We start from the raw sequence: 12801 nt of genomic DNA on the forward strand, positions 1-12801 counted from the left end.
CGTGCAGTTTCTTTGTCCTGCTCCAGTGCGGGGCAAGAGCAGGGCCAGGCAACTGAAGGGAGCACGGGAGCACAGTCGCACAGTCGCCAACATCCAGGCACGCAATGCGATTTGGAAAGCAGCTCCTTTCCAAAGAGTTGCACACGAACGATCCTTGAGTCCCGCCCGGGGGGCCCGGAGCCCCCGCCACACACAGCTTCAAGTAGCGAGTCAGGCGCCGTTGCTTTCGCTTACGGCCACACCACCCTGAACACGCCCGATCTCGTCTGATCTCGGAAGCTAAGCAGGGTCGGGCCTGGTTAGTACTTGGATGGGAGACCGCCTGGGAATACCAGGTGCTGTAAGCTTTTGCTCTCCCGGCCAGCAGGGGTCGCCGCTGGTGCCGTAGGCTTTGGGAGGAAAAACCCTCGACTATGGACATTTATTTCCCGGGGTGCTCACGAAAAGACCAAACATTTCAATCTTCCCACTTTTGTTTCATCCAGCAACACTGACTGGCAAACGGTATCGCGACGGTCGTCCATTTTTAAGGCATGCCAGTTCAGAAAGAGAAGCTCCCTCACATCCCTTCAGATGCACAAGAAACATGGATCAATCTGCTCATCGCTAAAGTGGCCCTTTGAATGGCATGCGTGTGACTCATATGAAAAAAAACGGCTGTAAAACGAATATCGAAGCTGCCTCTAAATCTGCAATTGAAGGTCAGTCAATAAACAACTCGTTTTGCGTACAAATATACATACATTCATTTATAACCGATTTCGTTCATTGAGCACGGATACAACAGAGGTACAGCCATTCACTATTTGACATTCCTGCACTGATACAGAACCCAACAATCAGAAAACTGGTGAACTGTCTTTAGCATTAGCATACAGTACCGAGGCCCCCATGACCAAATCAAGGCTAACCTCGATCTGCATCCTAAACCATGCAAACTACAGCAAAAAGACTCGCTTTGAAAAGGGAATTCATGTCCAGGAGGAGTAGTGTAATTAGCTTGAAATGCTTCCATGGACCTATAACTAAGAAAATACGAGAAATAGTGGCATCCACTCCTTTCGAATTGTGGTCCTGCTTCGGGGTACATCGTTTTACTCTTACTTCATGCACTTCAAGTTGACCATCACACCTTGATCTTCTGGTTGGATTAGCAATGTGTTGCATGCCGGTAAGAACTCGGTTTCAATGCTGGGGTATAACGACTCATGAAGAGCTTTTGGTGTTGGATTTTGTTCTTAAGATATACAGTATTTATCTCTCTCTCTCTCTCTATATTATGAGTGCAGGACGTAAGGTAGTCAGGTTACATGGCACTACAAACTGGTACACACACACGGGCAACAGACTGAACTACAAAGTCAAACTGATGGAGTGTGAGAGAAACAATAAAGGATTACTGTCCCCGGACAGAGAGCGGAAGAAGCAAAAGTCAGCCAGACCACCAGGGTCAGACAAGCTGAAAGATCACAATTGAAGTACCTTGTCACGAGGTGAACATTTAACGTGTATAAGCACAAGATTGTTTTTTGTGGTTATACAAATAGCGTTATGGCTGTAGCAGGCATGAAAAGGAGGACCACGTTGTCAGGCGGTGCTCGCGAAAAACCCCGGGGCGTTTCTGCAGTGACCCCCCATCTCTGAAAGCCGCTTCAGGGGCACCCGGCACAGCTCCCCAGCAGAAGGCAAAGCCGCCCGCACTGTTGCATCTGATTTTGGACCAAGCACATCAGGGGAGAGCGCGAACGCAGTCCCCCACTACCAGAAATTATGCAGTCGAGATTCCCACATTTGGGGAATTCGCAGGGGTCAGCACAGCCGGAGTGCAATGGCCGAGCCTCGCCCTGGGTGAACCTCCTTCTTGATCAAGGTATCTCCCCTGCCAGGTAAGTATGAGTTGGACAGGCCCCTGCAAGCGGCCCGCACTCACAGCACAGTACTCGCAGCCTAGGCCAGCTCCTCGCCCCGCACGCCACCGCCTCCTGCTGGGCCCACTCTTTCGCACACTCACACGCCACACTAACACTCAAAAGCGAGGGCAAAGCGAGAAAACGAGCGCGTCGTTTCCTACACATCTGCAGTCGCCATTTCGCATCCGCAGCATGTCCCGGGATGCAATTCGGCCTCATTTACATATCACCAGGCCGGCAGATCGCCACGCAAGCTCGCGACGTGCGCCTGCCACACACCGAACAAACCTTTTCAGCAATTTCCAAAAAAACGAGCCTGCTCGCCTGCCCACAAGGCTCCGTCTCTTACCTGCTCTCCAGAGCCTGCTGCCTTCTGTGCTTTTCTCTCGGCACCGCTGCAGCGCACACAACTCCTGCAGCGGGGGCGGGGGGGAGAAAGTTCCCGCGCTCCGCCGCAGGGAAGGCTCGCTCCGTGCGCACACGTCCTTTCGATGCCGGTCCAACAAGTGCTCCGCGTTAGCAGCGTCGGGGCTCCGGCGTGTCGTGTCGCACCTCACCTCACCTCACCTCGCACTGCCCCCTCCTTGAATGTCTGGCGCTGGGCATGCCCCGCTCTCCTCCGCCTTATCTTATCGCGTGTGAGCACCGACAATGGCCACAATGCCGGGGAATGGCACCTGTAAAGTGTTAATTGGGGCACAGGAACAGCCCGTCTCGTCTCGGGGGGGCCGGCTTCAGAGACAATACAGCAAACACAGCGGGGCGGGGGGAGAGGACGACACCACACATGCGGGTACAATCAGCTCCGGCGGGAACGAGTCATTTGTCGGTCTTTTCAAGTGCCGAGAGCCGAGCAATCCTTCACTTGTATCGTTTCTCCCCGGTGACTAGGTCTCGCCCTGCGACTCTCGACTGGGCTCACCCCCGGCAGCCCAGCAGGTGTGAGCCTGGCCGGCCCCCGGGAAAGCTCCGGTTGCTGCTGCTCCTGCAAGAGGTGTGACTGGGACCAGTAGGGAGCGCTCACCCTGCGGGCTGTGTGGCCCTCTTATGCCCCAGCCTCCTGATGGCGACACTCTGCTGCACAAACAGGCGCCGTCCTTCGGGGGGAGGCGTCAAACCGAGGTGTCCTGACCCTCCTTGGCCGTTCCAAATCCCAGGGCGTCTCTCTCGAGAAGGAGTCACGGCGGTGTCACCCATCAGTGCGCGCTCCGGGTTCCCTCTCGGGGCCCTGCAACACAGCGGAAGGGCAGCGAGAAGGAGCCTCTTGCTCTGACGCCGCAAGGCCACAAGAGGGCGGAGGCGCCGCGCGTTCAGCCGCGGCGCTTGATGGATGTGCTGAAATAAACACGCGACAGCCCCGAAATGTTTGCAGTGTGCTGTGCACCGGAGGTTTTTGTCTGGAAAAGACTTGCCTGGTGCTCCTCCGTGCAGTTTCTTTGTCCTGCTCCAGTGCGGGGCAAGAGCAGGGCCAGGCAACTGAAGGGAGCACGGGAGCACAGTCGCACAGTCGCCAACATCCAGGCACGCAATGCGATTTGGAAAGCAGCTCCTTTCCAAAGAGTTGCACACGAACGATCCTTGAGTCCCGCCCGGGGGGCCCGGAGCCCCCGCCACACACAGCTTCAAGTAGCGAGTCAGGCGCCGTTGCTTTCGCTTACGGCCACACCACCCTGAACACGCCCGATCTCGTCTGATCTCGGAAGCTAAGCAGGGTCGGGCCTGGTTAGTACTTGGATGGGAGACCGCCTGGGAATACCAGGTGCTGTAAGCTTTTGCTCTCCCGGCCAGCAGGGGTCGCCGCTGGTGCCGTAGGCTTTGGGAGGAAAAACCCTCGACTATGGACATTTATTTCCCGGGGTGCTCACGAAAAGACCAAACATTTCAATCTTCCCACTTTTGTTTCATCCAGCAACACTGACTGGCAAACGGTATCGCGACGGTCGTCCATTTTTAAGGCATGCCAGTTCAGAAAGAGAAGCTCCCTCACATCCCTTCAGATGCACAAGAAACATGGATCAATCTGCTCATCGCTAAAGTGGCCCTTTGAATGGCATGCGTGTGACTCATATGAAAAAAAACGGCTGTAAAACGAATATCGAAGCTGCCTCTAAATCTGCAATTGAAGGTCAGTCAATAAACAACTCGTTTTGCGTACAAATATACATACATTCATTTATAACCGATTTCGTTCATTGAGCACGGATACAACAGAGGTACAGCCATTCACTATTTGACATTCCTGCACTGATACAGAACCCAACAATCAGAAAACTGGTGAACTGTCTTTAGCATTAGCATACAGTACCGAGGCCCCCATGACCAAATCAAGGCTAACCTCGATCTGCATCCTAAACCATGCAAACTACAGCAAAAAGACTCGCTTTGAAAAGGGAATTCATGTCCAGGAGGAGTAGTGTAATTAGCTTGAAATGCTTCCATGGACCTATAACTAAGAAAATACGAGAAATAGTGGCATCCACTCCTTTCGAATTGTGGTCCTGCTTCGGGGTACATCGTTTTACTCTTACTTCATGCACTTCAAGTTGACCATCACACCTTGATCTTCTGGTTGGATTAGCAATGTGTTGCATGCCGGTAAGAACTCGGTTTCAATGCTGGGGTATAACGACTCATGAAGAGCTTTTGGTGTTGGATTTTGTTCTTAAGATATACAGTATTTATCTCTCTCTCTCTCTCTCTATATTATGAGTGCAGGACGTAAGGTAGTCAGGTTACATGGCACTACAAACTGGTACACACACACGGGCAACAGACTGAACTACAAAGTCAAACTGATGGAGTGTGAGAGAAACAATAAAGGATTACTGTCCCCGGACAGAGAGCGGAAGAAGCAAAAGTCAGCCAGACCACCAGGGTCAGACAAGCTGAAAGATCACAATTGAAGTACCTTGTCACGAGGTGAACATTTAACGTGTATAAGCACAAGATTGTTTTTTGTGGTTATACAAATAGCGTTATGGCTGTAGCAGGCATGAAAAGGAGGACCACGTTGTCAGGCGGTGCTCGCGAAAAACCCCGGGGCGTTTCTGCAGTGACCCCCCATCTCTGAAAGCCGCTTCAGGGGCACCCGGCACAGCTCCCCAGCAGAAGGCAAAGCCGCCCGCACTGTTGCATCTGATTTTGGACCAAGCACATCAGGGGAGAGCGCGAACGCAGTCCCCCACTACCAGAAATTATGCAGTCGAGATTCCCACATTTGGGGAATTCGCAGGGGTCAGCACAGCCGGAGTGCAATGGCCGAGCCTCGCCCTGGGTGAACCTCCTTCTTGATCAAGGTATCTCCCCTGCCAGGTAAGTATGAGTTGGACAGGCCCCTGCAAGCGGCCCGCACTCACAGCACAGTACTCGCAGCCTAGGCCAGCTCCTCGCCCCGCACGCCACCGCCTCCTGCTGGGCCCACTCTTTCGCACACTCACACGCCACACTAACACTCAAAAGCGAGGGCAAAGCGAGAAAACGAGCGCGTCGTTTCCTACACATCTGCAGTCGCCATTTCGCATCCGCAGCATGTCCCGGGATGCAATTCGGCCTCATTTACATATCACCAGGCCGGCAGATCGCCACGCAAGCTCGCGACGTGCGCCTGCCACACACCGAACAAACCTTTTCAGCAATTTCCAAAAAAACGAGCCTGCTCGCCTGCCCACAAGGCTCCGTCTCTTACCTGCTCTCCAGAGCCTGCTGCCTTCTGTGCTTTTCTCTCGGCACCGCTGCAGCGCACACAACTCCTGCAGCGGGGGCGGGGGGGAGAAAGTTCCCGCGCTCCGCCGCAGGGAAGGCTCGCTCCGTGCGCACACGTCCTTTCGATGCCGGTCCAACAAGTGCTCCGCGTTAGCAGCGTCGGGGCTCCGGCGTGTCGTGTCGCACCTCACCTCACCTCACCTCGCACTGCCCCCTCCTTGAATGTCTGGCGCTGGGCATGCCCCGCTCTCCTCCGCCTTATCTTATCGCGTGTGAGCACCGACAATGGCCACAATGCCGGGGAATGGCACCTGTAAAGTGTTAATTGGGGCACAGGAACAGCCCGTCTCGTCTCGGGGGGGCCGGCTTCAGAGACAATACAGCAAACACAGCGGGGCGGGGGGAGAGGACGACACCACACATGCGGGTACAATCAGCTCCGGCGGGAACGAGTCATTTGTCGGTCTTTTCAAGTGCCGAGAGCCGAGCAATCCTTCACTTGTATCGTTTCTCCCCGGTGACTAGGTCTCGCCCTGCGACTCTCGACTGGGCTCACCCCCGGCAGCCCAGCAGGTGTGAGCCTGGCCGGCCCCCGGGAAAGCTCCGGTTGCTGCTGCTCCTGCAAGAGGTGTGACTGGGACCAGTAGGGAGCGCTCACCCTGCGGGCTGTGTGGCCCTCTTATGCCCCAGCCTCCTGATGGCGACACTCTGCTGCACAAACAGGCGCCGTCCTTCGGGGGGAGGCGTCAAACCGAGGTGTCCTGACCCTCCTTGGCCGTTCCAAATCCCAGGGCGTCTCTCTCGAGAAGGAGTCACGGCGGTGTCACCCATCAGTGCGCGCTCCGGGTTCCCTCTCGGGGCCCTGCAACACAGCGGAAGGGCAGCGAGAAGGAGCCTCTTGCTCTGACGCCGCAAGGCCACAAGAGGGCGGAGGCGCCGCGCGTTCAGCCGCGGCGCTTGATGGATGTGCTGAAATAAACACGCGACAGCCCCGAAATGTTTGCAGTGTGCTGTGCACCGGAGGTTTTTGTCTGGAAAAGACTTGCCTGGTGCTCCTCCGTGCAGTTTCTTTGTCCTGCTCCAGTGCGGGGCAAGAGCAGGGCCAGGCAACTGAAGGGAGCACGGGAGCACAGTCGCACAGTCGCCAACATCCAGGCACGCAATGCGATTTGGAAAGCAGCTCCTTTCCAAAGAGTTGCACACGAACGATCCTTGAGTCCCGCCCGGGGGGCCCGGAGCCCCCGCCACACACAGCTTCAAGTAGCGAGTCAGGCGCCGTTGCTTTCGCTTACGGCCACACCACCCTGAACACGCCCGATCTCGTCTGATCTCGGAAGCTAAGCAGGGTCGGGCCTGGTTAGTACTTGGATGGGAGACCGCCTGGGAATACCAGGTGCTGTAAGCTTTTGCTCTCCCGGCCAGCAGGGGTCGCCGCTGGTGCCGTAGGCTTTGGGAGGAAAAACCCTCGACTATGGACATTTATTTCCCGGGGTGCTCACGAAAAGACCAAACATTACAATCTTCCCACTTTTGTTTCATCCAGCAACACTGACTGGCAAACGGTATCGCGACGGTCGTCCATTTTTAAGGCATGCCAGTTCAGAAAGAGAAGCTCCCTCACATCCCTTCAGATGCACAAGAAACATGGATCAATCTGCTCATCGCTAAAGTGGCCCTTTGAATGGCATGCGTGTGACTCATATGAAAAAAAACGGCTGTAAAACGAATATCGAAGCTGCCTCTAAATCTGCAATTGAAGGTCAGTCAATAAACAACTCGTTTTGCGTACAAATATACATACATTCATTTATAACCGATTTCGTTCATTGAGCACGGATACAACAGAGGTACAGCCATTCACTATTTGACATTCCTGCACTGATACAGAACCCAACAATCAGAAAACTGGTGAACTGTCTTTAGCATTAGCATACAGTACCGAGGCCCCCATGACCAAATCAAGGCTAACCTCGATCTGCATCCTAAACCATGCAAACTACAGCAAAAAGACTCGCTTTGAAAAGGGAATTCATGTCCAGGAGGAGTAGTGTAATTAGCTTGAAATGCTTCCATGGACCTATAACTAAGAAAATACGAGAAATAGTGGCATCCACTCCTTTCGAATTGTGGTCCTGCTTCGGGGTACATCGTTTTACTCTTACTTCATGCACTTCAAGTTGACCATCACACCTTGATCTTCTGGTTGGATTAGCAATGTGTTGCATGCCGGTAAGAACTCGGTTTCAATGCTGGGGTATAACGACTCATGAAGAGCTTTTGGTGTTGGATTTTGTTCTTAAGATATACAGTATTTATCTCTCTCTCTCTCTCTCTATATTATGAGTGCAGGACGTCAGGTTACATGGCACTACAAACTGGTACACACACACGGGCAACAGACTGAACTACAAAGTCAAACTGATGGAGTGTGAGAGAAACAATAAAGGATTACTGTCCCCGGACAGAGAGCGGAAGAAGCAAAAGTCAGCCAGACCACCAGGGTCAGACAAGCTGAAAGATCACAATTGAAGTACCTTGTCACGAGGTGAACATTTAACGTGTATAAGCACAAGATTGTTTTTTGTGGTTATACAAATAGCGTTATGGCTGTAGCGGGCATGAAAAGGAGGACCACGTTGTCAGGCGGTGCTCGCGAAAAACCCCGGGGCGTTTCTGCAGTGACCCCCCATCTCTGAAAGCCGCTTCAGGGGCACCCGGCACAGCTCCCCAGCAGAAGGCAAAGCCGCCCGCACTGTTGCATCTGATTTTGGACCAAGCACATCAGGGGAGAGCGCGAACGCAGTCCCCCACTACCAGAAATTATGCAGTCGAGATTCCCACATTTGGGGAATTCGCAGGGGTCAGCACAGCCGGAGTGCAATGGCCGAGCCTCGCCCTGGGTGAACCTCCTTCTTGATCAAGGTATCTCCCCTGCCAGGTAAGTATGAGTTGGACAGGCCCCTGCAAGCGGCCCGCACTCACAGCACAGTACTCGCAGCCTAGGCCAGCTCCTCGCCCCGCACGCCACCGCCTCCTGCTGGGCCCACTCTTTCGCACACTCACACGCCACACTAACACTCAAAAGCGAGGGCAAAGCGAGAAAACGAGCGCGTCGTTTCCTACACATCTGCAGTCGCCATTTCGCATCCGCAGCATGTCCCGGGATGCAATTCGGCCTCATTTACATATCACCAGGCCGGCAGATCGCCACGCAAGCTCGCGACGTGCGCCTGCCACACACCGAACAAACCTTTTCAGCAATTTCCAAAAAAACGAGCCTGCTCGCCTGCCCACAAGGCTCCGTCTCTTACCTGCTCTCCAGAGCCTGCTGCCTTCTGTGCTTTTCTCTCGGCACCGCTGCAGCGCACACAACTCCTGCAGCGGGGGCGGGGGGGAGAAAGTTCCCGCGCTCCGCCGCAGGGAAGGCTCGCTCCGTGCGCACACGTCCTTTCGATGCCGGTCCAACAAGTGCTCCGCGTTAGCAGCGTCGGGGCTCCGGCGTGTCGTGTCGCACCTCACCTCACCTCACCTCGCACTGCCCCCTCCTTGAATGTCTGGCGCTGGGCATGCCCCGCTCTCCTCCGCCTTATCTTATCGCGTGTGAGCACCGACAATGGCCACAATGCCGGGGAATGGCACCTGTAAAGTGTTAATTGGGGCACAGGAACAGCCCGTCTCGTCTCGGGGGGGCCGGCTTCAGAGACAATACAGCAAACACAGCGGGGCGGGGGGAGAGGACGACACCACACATGCGGGTACAATCAGCTCCGGCGGGAACGAGTCATTTGTCGGTCTTTTCAAGTGCCGAGAGCCGAGCAATCCTTCACTTGTATCGTTTCTCCCCGGTGACTAGGTCTCGCCCTGCGACTCTCGACTGGGCTCACCCCCGGCAGCCCAGCAGGTGTGAGCCTGGCCGGCCCCCGGGAAAGCTCCGGTTGCTGCTGCTCCTGCAAGAGGTGTGACTGGGACCAGTAGGGAGCGCTCACCCTGCGGGCTGTGTGGCCCTCTTATGCCCCAGCCTCCTGATGGCGACACTCTGCTGCACAAACAGGCGCCGTCCTTCGGGGGGAGGCGTCAAACCGAGGTGTCCTGACCCTCCTTGGCCGTTCCAAATCCCAGGGCGTCTCTCTCGAGAAGGAGTCACGGCGGTGTCACCCATCAGTGCGCGCTCCGGGTTCCCTCTCGGGGCCCTGCAACACAGCGGAAGGGCAGCGAGAAGGAGCCTCTTGCTCTGACGCCGCAAGGCCACAAGAGGGCGGAGGCGCCGCGCGTTCAGCCGCGGCGCTTGATGGATGTGCTGAAATAAACACGCGACAGCCCCGAAATGTTTGCAGTGTGCTGTGCACCGGAGGTTTTTGTCTGGAAAAGACTTGCCTGGTGCTCCTCCGTGCAGTTTCTTTGTCCTGCTCCAGTGCGGGGCAAGAGCAGGGCCAGGCAACTGAAGGGAGCACGGGAGCACAGTCGCACAGTCGCCAACATCCAGGCACGCAATGCGATTTGGAAAGCAGCTCCTTTCCAAAGAGTTGCACACGAACGATCCTTGAGTCCCGCCCGGGGGGCCCGGAGCCCCCGCCACACACAGCTTCAAGTAGCGAGTCAGGCGCCGTTGCTTTCGCTTACGGCCACACCACCCTGAACACGCCCGATCTCGTCTGATCTCGGAAGCTAAGCAGGGTCGGGCCTGGTTAGTACTTGGATGGGAGACCGCCTGGGAATACCAGGTGCTGTAAGCTTTTGCTCTCCCGGCCAGCAGGGGTCGCCGCTGGTGCCGTAGGCTTTGGGAGGAAAAACCCTCGACTATGGACATTTATTTCCCGGGGTGCTCACGAAAAGACCAAACATTTCAATCTTCCCACTTTTGTTTCATCCAGCAACACTGACTGGCAAACGGTATCGCGACGGTCGTCCATTTTTAAGGCATGCCAGTTCAGAAAGAGAAGCTCCCTCACATCCCTTCAGATGCACAAGAAACATGGATCAATCTGCTCATCGCTAAAGTGGCCCTTTGAATGGCATGCGTGTGACTCATATGAAAAAAAACGGCTGTAAAACGAATATCGAAGCTGCCTCTAAATCTGCAATTGAAGGTCAGTCAATAAACAACTCGTTTTGCGTACAAATATACATACATTCATTTATAACCGATTTCGTTCATTGAGCACGGATACAACAGAGGTACAGCCATTCACTATTTGACATTCCTGCACTGATACAGAACCCAACAATCAGAAAACTGGTGAACTGTCTTTAGCATTAGCATACAGTACCGAGGCCCCCATGACCAAATCAAGGCTAACCTCGATCTGCATCCTAAACCATGCAAACTACAGCAAAAAGACTCGCTTTGAAAAGGGAATTCATGTCCAGGAGGAGTAGTGTAATTAGCTTGAAATGCTTCCATGGACCTATAACTAAGAAAATACGAGAAATAGTGGCATCCACTCCTTTCGAATTGTGGTCCTGCTTCGGGGTACATCGTTTTACTCTTACTTCATGCACTTCAAGTTGACCATCACACCTTGATCTTCTGGTTGGATTAGCAATGTGTTGCATGCCGGTAAGAACTCGGTTTCAATGCTGGGGTATAACGACTCATGAAGAGCTTTTGGTGTTGGATTTTGTTCTTAAGATATACAGTATTTATCTCTCTCTCTCTCTCTCTATATTATGAGTGCAGGACGTAAGGTAGTCAGGTTACATGGCACTACAAACTGGTACACACACACGGGCAACAGACTGAACTACAAAGTCAAACTGATGGAGTGTGAGAGAAACAATAAAGGATTACTGTCCCCGGACAGAGAGCGGAAGAAGCAAAAGTCAGCCAGACCACCAGGGTCAGACAAGCTGAAAGATCACAATTGAAGTACCTTGTCACGAGGTGAACATTTAACGTGTATAAGCACAAGATTGTTTTTTGTGGTTATACAAATAGCGTTATGGCTGTAGCAGGCATGAAAAGGAGGACCACGTTGTCAGGCGGTGCTCGCGAAAAACCCCGGGGCGTTTCTGCAGTGACCCCCCATCTCTGAAAGCCGCTTCAGGGGCACCCGGCACAGCTCCCCAGCAGAAGGCAAAGCCGCCCGCACTGTTGCATCTGATTTTGGACCAAGCACATCAGGGGAGAGCGCGAACGCAGTCCCCCACTACCAGAAATTATGCAGTCGAGATTCCCACATTTGGGGAATTCGCAGGGGTCAGCACAGCCGGAGTGCAATGGCCGAGCCTCGCCCTGGGTGAACCTCCTTCTTGATCAAGGTATCTCCCCTGCCAGGTAAGTATGAGTTGGACAGGCCCCTGCAAGCGGCCCGCACTCACAGCACAGTACTCGCAGCCTAGGCCAGCTCCTCGCCCCGCACGCCACCGCCTCCTGCTGGGCCCACTCTTTCGCACACTCACACGCCACACTAACACTCAAAAGCGAGGGCAAAGCGAGAAAACGAGCGCGTCGTTTCCTACACATCTGCAGTCGCCATTTCGCATCCGCAGCATGTCCCGGGATGCAATTCGGCCTCATTTACATATCACCAGGCCGGCAGATCGCCACGCAAGCTCGCGACGTGCGCCTGCCACACACCGAACAAACCTTTTCAGCAATTTCCAAAAAAACGAGCCTGCTCGCCTGCCCACAAGGCTCCGTCTCTTACCTGCTCTCCAGAGCCTGCTGCCTTCTGTGCTTTTCTCTCGGCACCGCTGCAGCGCACACAACTCCTGCAGCGGGGGCGGGGGGGAGAAAGTTCCCGCGCTCCGCCGCAGGGAAGGCTCGCTCCGTGCGCACACGTCCTTTCGATGCCGGTCCAACAAGTGCTCCGCGTTAGCAGCGTCGGGGCTCCGGCGTGTCGTGTCGCACCTCACCTCACCTCACCTCGCACTGCCCCCTCCTTGAATGTCTGGCGCTGGGCATGCCCCGCTCTCCTCCGCCTTATCTTATCGCGTGTGAGCACCGACAATGGCCACAATGCCGGGGAATGGCACCTGTAAAGTGTTAATTGGGGCACAGGAACAGCCCGTCTCGTCTCGGGGGGGCCGGCTTCAGAGACAATACAGCAAACACAGCGGGGCGGGGGGAGAGGACGACACCACACATGCGGGTACAATCAGCTCCGGCGGGAACGAGTCATTTGTCGGTCTTTTCAAGTGCCGAGAGCCGAGCAATCCTTCACTTGTATCGTTTCTCCCCGGTGACTAG

General features: G+C 54.7%; 8 non-coding genes across 8 annotated transcripts; 4 read left to right on the forward strand and 4 right to left on the reverse strand.

Annotated features, from left to right (window-relative positions):
- Positions 1-228: 228 nt before the first annotated feature.
- On the forward strand, positions 229-347 carry LOC138241747 (5S ribosomal RNA). Its single transcript, XR_011191016.1, has one exon. It is a non-coding gene; the product is annotated as a 5S ribosomal RNA (ribosomal RNA).
- Positions 348-1730: 1383 nt separating this feature from the next.
- On the reverse strand, positions 1731-1894 carry LOC138241397 (U1 spliceosomal RNA). The gene has a single exon (XR_011190623.1). It is a non-coding gene; the product is annotated as a U1 spliceosomal RNA (small nuclear RNA).
- Positions 1895-3562: 1668 nt separating this feature from the next.
- LOC138241748 (5S ribosomal RNA) lies at positions 3563-3681 on the forward strand. Its single transcript, XR_011191017.1, has one exon. It is a non-coding gene; the product is annotated as a 5S ribosomal RNA (ribosomal RNA).
- A 1385-nt stretch (positions 3682-5066) lies between these two features.
- Positions 5067-5230, reverse strand: LOC138241398 (U1 spliceosomal RNA). Its single transcript, XR_011190624.1, has one exon. It is a non-coding gene; the product is annotated as a U1 spliceosomal RNA (small nuclear RNA).
- A 1668-nt stretch (positions 5231-6898) lies between these two features.
- LOC138241749 (5S ribosomal RNA) lies at positions 6899-7017 on the forward strand. Its single transcript, XR_011191018.1, has one exon. It is a non-coding gene; the product is annotated as a 5S ribosomal RNA (ribosomal RNA).
- A 1377-nt stretch (positions 7018-8394) lies between these two features.
- LOC138241399 (U1 spliceosomal RNA) lies at positions 8395-8558 on the reverse strand. The gene has a single exon (XR_011190626.1). It is a non-coding gene; the product is annotated as a U1 spliceosomal RNA (small nuclear RNA).
- A 1668-nt stretch (positions 8559-10226) lies between these two features.
- On the forward strand, positions 10227-10345 carry LOC138241750 (5S ribosomal RNA). The gene has a single exon (XR_011191020.1). It is a non-coding gene; the product is annotated as a 5S ribosomal RNA (ribosomal RNA).
- Positions 10346-11730: 1385 nt separating this feature from the next.
- LOC138241401 (U1 spliceosomal RNA) lies at positions 11731-11894 on the reverse strand. Its single transcript, XR_011190629.1, has one exon. It is a non-coding gene; the product is annotated as a U1 spliceosomal RNA (small nuclear RNA).
- Positions 11895-12801: the final 907 nt, after the last annotated feature.

This window comes from Lepisosteus oculatus, chromosome 1 (assembly GCF_040954835.1).
Source record: "Lepisosteus oculatus isolate fLepOcu1 chromosome 1, fLepOcu1.hap2, whole genome shotgun sequence".
NCBI lineage: Eukaryota > Metazoa > Chordata > Actinopteri > Semionotiformes > Lepisosteidae > Lepisosteus > Lepisosteus oculatus.